Source organism: Lepisma saccharinum, chromosome 13 (assembly GCF_977018435.1).
Source record: "Lepisma saccharinum chromosome 13, izLepSacc3.1, whole genome shotgun sequence".
Taxonomy (NCBI): domain Eukaryota; kingdom Metazoa; phylum Arthropoda; class Insecta; order Zygentoma; family Lepismatidae; genus Lepisma; species Lepisma saccharinum.
The window spans coordinates 21,529,361-21,542,109 of record NC_139241.1 but is presented as its reverse complement, the minus strand read 5'-3'; positions in this window follow the sequence as shown (position 1 = coordinate 21,542,109).

Sequence of the window (12,749 nt, the reverse complement as noted above, 5' to 3'; positions counted from 1 at the left end):
TACTGGAAGATACACTAACATGTTTGTAACTGTACAACGACACACTGTAGCTATTTTCCTGTTTCATTTTGTAATATGTATATTGTACTGATTGCAAGAGATTGATCTTTTACTTTTACTGGCATCTTCATTCTAGGTGAAGGGAAAGCAACTTCGGCTCTACAATCTACATCTGGGTCAGACAAGAGAATTGCAAATTGCCAGTTTCATGGGAGTAGTTTATCTGTTATTTCACGTCATCGGGCAAAAATTGAGAATAGACTGTTAGAAATACATGAAAATCAGAAGCTTATTTTGGAAAATTTGAATCCAACATTGATATCCTCAAATCAGGCCTTGCCTGAAAATCTAAAGCTTCCTTGTCAAACAGAGGATGACATTCAGAGGGTGGAAGAGTGGTTACTTTTTTCCCCTGAGCACATGAAGCAGATGGTAAGTTGACATATTTCCGTGAGTGAAATCAATAATGTCAATTTTTTTTTTTTTTTGTGTTAATCGAGCAGTTAACATTTTCAGCATAATTGACTGTAGCTCAAAGTGGTATGTTGTAATTTAAGAGGGATCAATTACATTCTAAACTCCATGTGCTCCTTTTACTTCAATATAAGTTTCACTGAAAAAATCATGCAAATTGAAGTATTTCAGTTTTCATAAAAATTCCGATCTCCGGGAGACGTCTCAAATTCGTTTATTTTGTTATTTTTCACATTTGTACTTACCTATTATGCATTGCTAAAGATTCTTTAAGGTGGGATTTCGCTTTTTTGACGAAAATAATTTCAATTTTGCACATATCGAGTAATTATTGTTCGTTCCTTTTTCGCTTGCGTTACACACAATATGGTGGGCAAATCTTGACTAACGTTGTCTATCATCAGTGGGTATGCAGTGTTTCCAACCTTCCTAACCAAAAAATAACTACTTCCCTAGTTAAAAGAAGGGTTATCTTAGTTGTGGTAAGTTAGGTTAACATAGTTAAAAAAGGGTTACATTAGTTACGTTACATTAACTTTGTTAGGTTAACATACTCAAAAATCATGCACATTAAGATGCAGATTTACATTGGTTATGTAACGTTAACATAGTTACAAATATATGTGTGGTTGGAAAAACTGACCGGGGGTTACGTCATGAAATGCTCACAACATCTGGTTTATGTAGTGGAAGGAAACAGAGGCAACAGCTTTTGTGCATCAGAGAGACAAACATTAATCTAGAAAAATACATGATTTACCGGCCAAATAAATTGAACGATGGAAGAAAACACTTCCATGACCTTTCAAAAGTGTACAGAAACTCAGTTCCGTTCTGTAAAATTGAAGAAATACGTTTCCCGGAGATTGAAATTTTACGATAAAATGTGTACCTTGTATCGCCCACAGTGCAGTCAGTGCTTCTTGATTGAATTAATGTTTCGTTGTAGGAATCATACATGAGTTTCATTGGAGGCAAAAACCTACAGCAAATTGAGTGAAGAATTCTGGATAAAATATTTTCTAATGCATTGGCAGCAAGTCATAACTGGACTGGAGAACACAACAAAATACCTCTCCGACATTTGAAATTATTGGAACTTGTACCAAGTAAGTTAGAAGGCTGTTCTTTTTTTCTTTTTTCAATTGGTAACTAAATTTGGCTGTAGGGCCATTACTTGTTGATGTAAAATCCAAATAATGTACATGATGGAAAGTTTTAGAACATTTAGTATTAACAGTAAGCATTCTTTTACATAAGTCTTTAAAAATCCTCTAATAAGGACATTTCAAAAATGCATTCTGAGATGAAACATTTTTATTTTAAAAAAAAACTTATTTGTTGTTTAGTTTTACCATTGTTTTTGGTATATATATTTTTACTTCAGCTGTCTTATTTACTTAATAGGAAAAACTAATATTATTTCATGTAACACTGAAGTATTCTGCTTTTACTAGAACAGTGTTCATAAGTGCAAACTCATTTGTCACATTTCAGCAAGCCTGGCTCAGTTAGTTGAGCTTTCACTTTATATTCAGAAGGTAGTGAGTTAGATCTCAGATGAGGCCAGGCTAGCCATGCAGTTTCTTCCCTGCAGTTTTACATGACTCACACGAAATGAATATTGTGGCAAATCTCTGTAATTCCTTTCTCATCCTTTCCCTACCATATAGCCATGGGCTTCCGGATGGGGTGCATGCCCCCCCCTGGAAAATGGAAGTCAACCAAAAATTATGTATTTCACACATATAATTTCATTTTAGCCACAATAATATCTGTTAATTGTTGCATGAACACCATAAATTCAAATTTGAGCAATTTGTTTTTAGGAAACAACACTATTTTGGGGGGGAAATGTGCCTTGTTTGCCCCTTACCCTGGGAAAAAAATACCTTCCTTGCCCCTCCCTGGAAAAAATCCTGCGGACATCCATGCATATAGTATAAGTAACTGTCTAGATGTGAAGGATTAATGTCACCCCACATGGATAATATGTGAATATTAGTTTCCTTTCATGGGACAGGGAATAAGTTTAATCCTCATACTAAAGATAGGCCCAAGTACACATATCACATGGTATGTTACATATGAGTTCATCCATGGATCTAACAGTTTGAATTGTTTCTAGTTTCAGTTCGAAGGAATTCATGTACAACAAATGCATCAGATTATGAAATACACTCAGTGATACAAAGCTGGTTCCGCTTTTTCAATGATAGAAATGGCAGCCGGGAGCAACGTAGAAAGGAAAAGGCAAGTGCAGGAACATCAAGAAATAAGTAAACAAGTAAAGACTGGTGATAGTTTTTCAGCAAGATATGAGAGACGAGTCATTTCTAAAGCTGCAGAAATTATAATGAGTGAATTTCATGAAGTCCCTTCTGTTTCAGGATCTACAGACATAATTCAAAGTGGTTCTGTTGTTCAGACTACAAGTTCATTTGACTGTATCAAATCTATACTTTTGAATGAAAATGAGAATTGTATTATGGGAACAACCTCACCTGATGATTGCTTCTTAATGAAAGATGGTGGGTGATGTTGTTGTTGTAAACTACCTTGAAAAGGATTGTAGTAATGATGGTTTGTACATATAATTTAAATTGAACATTTTCATAAACAAATTGGACATTTTCACTTCACCTCTTCCAAGCAGTACATTGTTTATGTTGAAGTTAAAAGAATGTAAGAACAGAGTTATTGTATCCTCAAGTTATTTACATAAAAAGTATAATTGTATATTCTTACAGCAGATTTCGCTGACACATCAGCATTTGGATGTATTCCATTTTGTAATAATAAGCTATTCTATTGAAATGACATTGTGTTCTTTGACACCTAAATTGTCAACCTCTTGCACCTTTTTTCCTTCAATAAATACAATAGCATCTTGCTACTTTTTTCTAATGTATGACGGTAATTATAGTATATGTAAAATTCGTTTTGCTTATTGGCTCCGCTAAGAAATGTTTTACTTTTATAATGATAAATGCATAAGTTTTTTTTTATCATTCCTTGTATTTTTCTCCAGTGTTTGAAAATGTCTTAATAATATAATCTTAATACATTTTTATACATACAAGAAATGATGCAATTGTTTGTAAAATATTTATTAATATTATAAAGAAACTTGCCAAAAGTATTAACATTGGCATGTTGGTTTTTGGTTTGAGTATTAATGGTTGGGAAGTTTTTCCACTGTATTAGCCCAATGCTGCGAAATAGATTTGGTTGGAAGATTGTTGGCAAAGATTTTCCATTGTAGTTGGGCCAACGTTGGGAATAGGTTTGGTTGGGAGATGGTTGGCAAAGTTTTTCCATTGTAGTTGGGCCAACGTTGGGAAATAGTTGGTTGGGAGATTGATGGCAAGGCGGACATCACCAACAGTTCGCCAACCGTTGGCACAAAAAATTTGTAACCATTTACCAACGTTGGCCCAACCTTTGTGTGCTACATGGGGTAGCAATCCAGTATTTGCACTACTGCAGAGCACAGCAGTAATAGAACTGAACTGAAATACTGTAATTGTTGTCTGACAATGTGTGGGTCCTTCGGCGATGGAAAAGAGCAATAAAGTTTAAGAAGCGCCAACAAACAGGCACAAAACAGCCAGCCGTACACAAAAGATGCAGTGTTACAAACAAAGAACTAGCTTGAATAGCTCTATTGTATGATTGGTGCGGGCCGCTAAAAGGCTTGCTAAAAGTCTTACGCGGCTTTCTTTGCGGTGAACACAAAGCTTCCCGCCTGTAACCCATCAAAGCGGCCCAATATTACAGGCGAGAATACAAATAAGATGAACAAACTATAACAATATTGAGTAAATAAATTACATTTAATTTCTATGAAAATATAACAGTTATCAGCAAGAACCTTCTTACTTAAAATCGACAATTAATTTCTTACAATATTACAATAGTAGGTAAAAGTTCACGTCACACCTTTCACCTTGTGACGGCACACCGGTTGCGGAACACTGTCTTGTTGCACTGATGGCATTCATATGGGCGAATTCATTTTTGCATTCTCAAAGTTGTTTTCAATTTTCCAGTTTCTATAAATCTCTTTTTGCACTGAGGGCATTCATATAGGTAAATTCGAACGTGAATTCTATAATGTGTCTCCAAGTTGCCACTTTCAGTAAATCTGTTTTTGAACCGAGGGCATTCATTTAAGTGAATCCCAATGTGAATTCTAAAATGTATTTTCAAGTCCCCACTTTTAGTAAATCCTTCTGTACTGACTGAGAACATTTGTATGGGCGAATTCAATCATGAATTCTAATGTGTTTTTTAATTTCCACCTTTAGCAAATACTAACATGTATTTTTAATTTTCTACTATTAGTAAATCTCTTCTTGCACCGAGGGCATTTGTATGTGCGAATTCCATTGTGAATTCTGAAATGTTTTAATTTTCCATTTTCAGTAAATCTATTTTTGCACTGAGAACATTTGTATGGGTGAATTTAATCTTGAAGTCTCAAATGTCTTTTCAAGTTTATCCTAGTAGTGAATTTATTTTGCACTGATGGCATTCATATAAGCGAACTCCACTGTAAAATCTCAAATGCATTTAAAAGTATTCACTTGTAGTAAATTCTTTCTTGTACTGAGGACATTTGAATGGTGGAATTGGATCCTACATTCTCAAATGTATTTTCAAGTTTCCACTTTGAGTAAATATTTTTTTCTTGCACTGATGACATTCAAATGGGCCAATTCCATTTTGAATTCTAAAATGTCTATTCAATTTTCATTTTCAATAAATTTCCATTTGCAGTGAAGACATTCAAATGATTACATTCTAAAATGCTTTTTGAAAACTCTACTAGAAGTATATCGCTTCTTACACTGATGGTATTCATATGGGCAAATTCATTCATGCATACTCATATGTCTTCAATTTTTCACTTTCTGTAAATCTCTTTTTGCACTGAGAACATTCGTACGGACGAATTCCCTCGTGATATCTAAAATGTATTTTCAAGTTTTCACTTCTATTAAATCTCTTCTTGCACTGAGGACATTCAAATGGTGGAATTGGATCATGTATTCTCAAATGTATTTTCAAGCTTTCCCTTCTAGTAAATCTATTTTTGCAGTCATGGCACTCATATGGACGAATTCCATCATGCGTTCTCAAATGTAATTTCAAGCCTTCACTTCTATTAAATCTCTTCTTGCACTGAGGGCATTCGAATGGTGGAATTGGATCGTGTATTCTCAAATGTGTTATCAAGCTTTCCCTTCTAGTAAATCTCTTTTTGCACTGAGGGCATTCGAATGCTGGAATTGGATCGTGTATTCTCAAATGTGTTTTCAAACCTTCACTTCTATTAAATCTCTTCTTGCACCGAGGACATTCGAATGGTGGAATGGGATCATGTATTCTCATATGTATTTTCAAGTATCTACTTTGAGTAAACCTTTCTTTGCAGTGAGGTCTTTCAAATGGGCGAATTCCATGGTGAAATGTCAAATGTGTTTTGTTGAAGTTCAGCGCAGATATTTCCGTAACTTGGTACAAGGAGTAACAACACGTGCTAACAGTTAATTAACACTTTATTAGTGTCCAACACGACCGACCGCGACGCGATGTACATTGGTACATTCTTGGTACAATACAAACTTTCTTGGAGAGCATTCTCCACAAACTACTCAGTACAGAGCAAAAACAAATGATAAGTCAATTTGACCATGTTGGGAAAGTGTGTCTTTTGTACAACGTTCAACACTTCCCCTCAAAAACAACTTTCACAAGCTTCCCTTTACAAAAAAAAAACATTGCTACACTTTAACATAACAATAAGTACACTACTTTTAATTTCCCACTCCCATTAAGCCACATAATTTAGCAAACCTAACTTTTGTTAATGGTTTCGTGAGAATGTCTGCTACCTGACTTTCAGCATCAATGTGTTCCACATTTAACATTTTTTCCTGAAACTTTTCTCTTACAAAATAATAAAGCACCGCAATATGTTTTGAGCGTTTATGAAATTCAGGATTTTTTACTAACTTAATAGCACTAGCATTGTCCACCAGCAGTGTGGGCATTCCTGTCAGATGAGTGATCTCATCCAATAGTCTTGTTAGCCATATCACTTCTTTCGCTCCCTCGCTGGCTGCCACAAATTCAGCCTCTGTTGTTGATAGAGCAACAGACTTCTTCTTCCGGCTCATCCAAGATATCGCTCCACCTGCATACTTGCATAGAACTCCAGTTGTTGAGCGTCTTGTTGTTGGATCTCCACCATAAACTGCATCACTGAAGGCTTCCAGGATCCCAGGATTATGATTTGAATTGTAGCATATTCCATAAGCAGTGGTTCCTCGTAGATACTTGAAAATTCGTTTCACTGCTTGCCAATCAGATAGTCTTGGACTGTCCAATGCTTGCGACACTAATCCAACAGCATAGGAGATATCTGGCCTAGTGACTGTAGCCAGATACATCAAGCTGCCAACTGCTTCTCTGTAAGGCACACTACTGTCTACTAACTGCTGTGTGTTTTCTTCCCCTGCATTTACACTTCCCTTTTCAGCAGGTGTTGACACAGCATTGGCTTCACTCATGCGAAATTTCTCAAGAATTTTCTTTGTATAGTTTTCTTGACATACAAAAATAGAACCATCATCCTTTTGTGTTACTTGTATGCCCACGAAACAATCTAATGACCCAACCACAATTTCAAATTCTTCTTTTAGAGTTCCGAGAAAACTGTTGATATCTTCAATATTATTGCCAGCAACCAAACTATCATCCACATAGATGGCTACGATCATTTTCTTTCCATTTTTCTTACGAATGAACATACTGGGATCAGCTTTGCTGCATGTAAAACCATGCTTCGACATGAAATTCACAAATCGTCTATTCCAGCAACGAGGTGCTTGCTTCAGTCCATAAAGACTCCTTTTTAGTTTACACACACGACCAGTCCCGTCATCAAACCCTTCAGGTTGACACATATAGATTTCCTCATCAAGTTCACCATAAAGAAAAGCTGTTTTCACATCAAATTGAGCTAACTTCAACCCTTCACAAGTTGCAACATTCAGCACAGTATCAAATCGAGCCACTGGACTAAAGGTTTCATCGTAATCAATCCCACTCTTCTGTAGATAACCCTTTGCTACCAGTCTTGCTTTAAATCTGTAGATACTGCCATCTGCTTTGGTCTTTACTTTTAGAACCCACCGATTATCAATAACTTTCTTATTGCTTGGAGGTTCAACTAGTATCCAAGTATGGTTCTTAGCCAAAGACTGCATTTCATCTTCCATTGCTAATTTCCACTCTGCAGCATTTCTTGATGACATGGCATCTTTATATGAGCTCGGTTCTAAGCAATCTACCTGTAACACATAACCATCTTGCCACACTGGTTTCTGCAGCCTTTGACGATCTCGCAATTCATAACGTGGTTCACTTCCCCCAGTTGCATCTCCTGTGATGCATCTGTTTCCTGTATCATCGTAGTTTGCAGACTCACTACCAGGGCTATCAGGTTCTTCCACAGTAGATTCAAACATTACTGATTTTTCTGGTGAAACAATTTCAAAAGATTCTTTTACTGGCAAAATTGTTTCCGTGCAAAAAATAACATCACGACTGAGCAACACTTTATCAGTTTTCTGATTCCAGATGCGGTAACCATCTTTTTCATCACAGTAACCAATCAGAAGACCCTTAATGCTCTTTTTGTCCCATTTCTGTCGCTTTTGCTTTGGTACATGAACAAAACACTCTGTTCCGAACACTTTTAAATGATCTACACTTGGTAAATCTTTTCCATACCAAAGTTCATGTGGTGTCTTTTTCTCTACAGTTGTTGGTCCAGTTCTGTTCAGAACATACGTTGCAGTATTCACTGCTTCAGCCCAAAGTTTCACTGGAAGACCTTTTGAATGCAACATTGAGCGTCCAGATTCAACCAATGTTCTGTTCTCACGTTCTGCAGCTCCATTCTGTTCAGGTGTATAATGCATGGTGGTTCTGAAATTGATCCCCTTTTCTTTCAACAAAGCCTTCACTTCCGCATTATCAAATTCCTTCCCACAGTCAGTGAGCAATTCTTTTCCTACATGACCTGCAACACTGACTTCAACTAAAAACTGTTTTAGTCTTGCAGCAACTTCCGATTTTTGTTTCAGAAAAAACACGCGTCGGAATTTCGAAAAGTCATCTTTGAAACAAACAAAATATAGTGCACCACCCAATGATTTTGTTTGCATTGGCCCACACACGTCAGCATGGATTCTTTCACCTGGTTTTTCTGCACGAGTAACCCGCTGTCCAAAACTTTTACGATGTTGCTTGCCAACCACACAGCCTTCACAAAACTGATCATCAGTTTTTACATCAATTCCGTGCTGCACTAGAAACTTCCGAACATGTTGCTTACCTTGGTGTACCAACCTTTCATGCCACAGCTGCAATGTATCGGAAGCTGACACTAAGCACACTTCAGCAGGATTTTTGGGGGGTAATGCACGCATGTGCATTTGGTACAATCCACTTAAAGTAACACTTCCCCATGCATGTACCTTACCATTCCTTTTTAGTAAACACTTCATGGAGTCTGCACAGAATAGAAAACCTCTTTTTGTAGTGGAGTTCACAGAAAATAAAATCTTACTGATATTTGGCACATACCACACATCACGAAGATGATTTTTCACCCACCTACCATTGACCAACATTTCCACATTCACTATACCACTGCTATGTTCTAATATGATGGCTTTATTTCCCACCTGTAATTCCTTTGGTGCTGGGAATTTTTGGTACTGTAGAAAGTAGTCCTTCCGGTTAGTCATGTGTGCTGTGCTTCCAGTATCTGCAATCCAAACTTCAGAAACAGGACAGTTCGATTCAAAGCTCACAAAGGCTCCTCCTTCTGGAACACGCCCACTTTCACTGGTTGAAGATCTATTTAACACCAACTTGCATTGTTTGGCAAAATGGCCTACCTTGTGACATTTCAAACACTTTTTCGCTTTTTCTGGACGTTTCTTGCGTTTCTTCGGATCATCACTTTTTACCACAAAAGCTGTTGTGTCACTACTCTTGTTGGGAAGTCTCATTTCAATTAGCCTAAGTCGTTCAGTTAGCCTGTCTACAGTACGCTCTTGCACTGGAACTGATTTCCATACACTTTTGAATTCAAAATATTCACTAGGTAAGGTAGACATGATTCGACTCATTAGAAGCAGTTCTGGAACTTTGGACTTCGTGAGACGTTCCAGTTCGTCATTCATTTCACAAAAATTTCTCTGTAATTTGGACACGTATGTTGCAATGTCTTCCGCTGCATCTTTGGATTGATTGAAGAACTGCTCTGACAATCGATCTAAACGCTGTGCTGAACTTTGTTCATATACTGACATTAGTTTGTTCCAAATTTCCTTAGACGTATCACACGTGCTGGTAAGTTCCGAATTTGCATCATCCATACTATTCACCAATATCATTTGTGCCATAATGTGGAGAAGTACACGTGCCATCCACAACTTTTAGGACATCGTGGTGTCGTAACAGCAGCTCCACTTGTCGTTTCCATCTCGGCCAGTTCTTTGCACCTTCTAGCTTGTCTACTGTTGTCTTGAACTCCATCTTCAGCAGCAAACGAAACACGCTTCTTCCGAAAGTGTAAAACTCTCACCAGTCCGGTTAGGAAGACAAAGGACACTTCCTGCTGTACTCCAAACAACGACGACACTTACTGTTGCACTCCGACAAACTACCAAACTTCACGGTCGCAGTGGGAACGTATCTGGGCCCATAACCTGTTGAAGTTCAGCGCAGATATTTCCGTAACTTGGTACAAGGAGTAACAACACGTGCTAACAGTTAATTAACACTTTATTAGTGTCCAATGACCATGTTGGGAAAGTGTGTCTTTTGTACAACGTTCAACACTTCCCCTCAAAAACAACTTTCACAAGCTTCCCTTTACAAAAAAAACATTGTTACACTTTAACATAACAATAAGTACACTACTTTTAATTTCCCACTCCCATTAAGCCACATAATTTAGCAAACCTAACTTTTGTTAATGGTTTCGTGAGAATGTCTGCTACCTGACTTTCAGCATCAATGTGTTCCACATGTTTTCAAACCTTCACTTCTTTTAAATCTCTTCTTGCACTGAGGACATTCAAATGGTGGAATTGGATCGTGTATTCTCAACATGGTCAAATTGACTTATAATTTGTTTTTGCTCTGTAGTGAGTAGTCTGTGGAGAATGCTCTCCAAGAAAGTTTGTATTGTACCAAGAATGTAGAAATGTACATTAGTGTATTCTCAAATGTGTTATCAAGCTTTCCCTTCTAGTAAATCTCTTTTTGCACTGATGGCATTCATATGAACGAATTCCATCGTGCCTTCTCAAATGCGTTTGCAAGCTATAACTTTTAGTAAATCCTTTCTTGCACTGAGGACATTCAAATGCTGGAATTGGATCGTGTATTATTAAATGTGTTTGCAAGCTCTGCCTTGTAGTAAATCTCTTTTCGCACTGATGGCATTCGTATGGGCGAATTCCATCGTGTGTTCTGGAATGTGTTTCCAATTGTCCCCTTTCAGTAAATATCTTCTTGCACTGATGGCATTTATATGGGCGAATTCCATCGTGCGTTCTGAAACGTCTTTTCAAGGTTCGCTTTCAGCAAATTTCTTTTTGCACTGTGAACATTCGAATGGGCGAATTCCATCGTGAAATCTCAGATGTCTTTTTAAATATGTAGAAGTAGTAAATCTCTTTTTGCACCGATGGCATTCATGTGCGCGAATTCCATCGTGAAATCTCAAATGGTTTTTCAAGCATCGATATTGAGTAAATCTCGTTTGCATTGACGACACTCGTATGGACGAATCTGGTCAAGACTAAATTCTGTGTTTAATTTTGTTTCTTGGATAAAAGTTTTATTGATTTATTTCGTTGCAACGAAATATATTCGTTGTGGATTTCCACGTGGTGAGTTGTGTGCGCTTTGGTCGTTAATGTTTTTCCACACTGATGGGATCTGAAAGAACAATTTTTTTTATTTATTCTAGGCTGCAAATTTATGCCCTCTTTTGATCAGATATATTTTTGTGCCCACTTACGATTACAGGAGGTGATATATTATGTGTTCCCATCTGGAAACTCTTGGATTTGATCACAATATTTTTCCCCATGCAGGAAGGCAATACATAGTATACACTCAAATGCAGCTGGAGCTGATAAAATCACAGTTAAAATGTTTAAGTTATCGCTTCCCTTTGTACTACCTGCACTAACACAAATCATCAATTTCTCTATCTGCACTGGAGAATTTCCCTCCATATGGAAGGAAGCTCACGTAATCCCACTAGCAAAGAAGAAGAATATTCAAAGTCTTGATGACCTCAGACCAATAAGCTTGCTGCCTGTTGTCTCCAAAATTATTGAAAAAGTAGTGTGTCAGCAACTCACCAAATTTGTTGATGTGAACAATATTTTACCAAAATTACAGTCAGGTTTTTGCAGTAAACATAGTACAGCCACTGCATTCACAAAAGTAGTAGATGACTTCCTTCATTTCATGGATTAACGGTGTGCAGTCATACTAGTCCTCTTAGACCTCAGCAAAGCCTTCGATAGTGTACGGCATGATCTACTTTTAGCAAAACTCAGATATTATAACTTCAGCCCATTAGCAATCAAGTGGTTCAACTCTTATCTTACAGACAGACACCAGAAAGTACAAATGCCTGGCACTCCACTATCATTTTCAAAATCTGTGCGAATAAAAACTGGGGTGCCTCAGGGATCAATATTGGGGCCACTACTGTTTACTTTATACACAGCAGACTTATCGAGAGCAATACAAACATGTAAATATCATTTCTATGCTGATGACACACTACCACGCCAATTACAGTTAGACGTGATGTTATGGTCCTCAACGATGAATTAAAAAGACTTTCCACCTGGTGTGACTCCAATGCACTGATATTAAATCCCAAAAAATCCACATACATGTTACTGGGGAACAGACAAACAATTACGAACGACAAGTATAATGACATAGTCTTGAAGATACGTGGGACGTGCATACCGCATAAAACAACATCTAAAAACCTGGGTTTGGTGATTGATAGTTCTCTTACTTGGACAGAACACATCAATGGACTCTGTAGAAAATCATTCTACATTCTCAGAAATTTAAATAGGTCTCAAAATTATCTAACAGAAAAAGTTAAACTGAAGCTCGTTGAGCTCTTATTGTGGTCACTCTTTGAT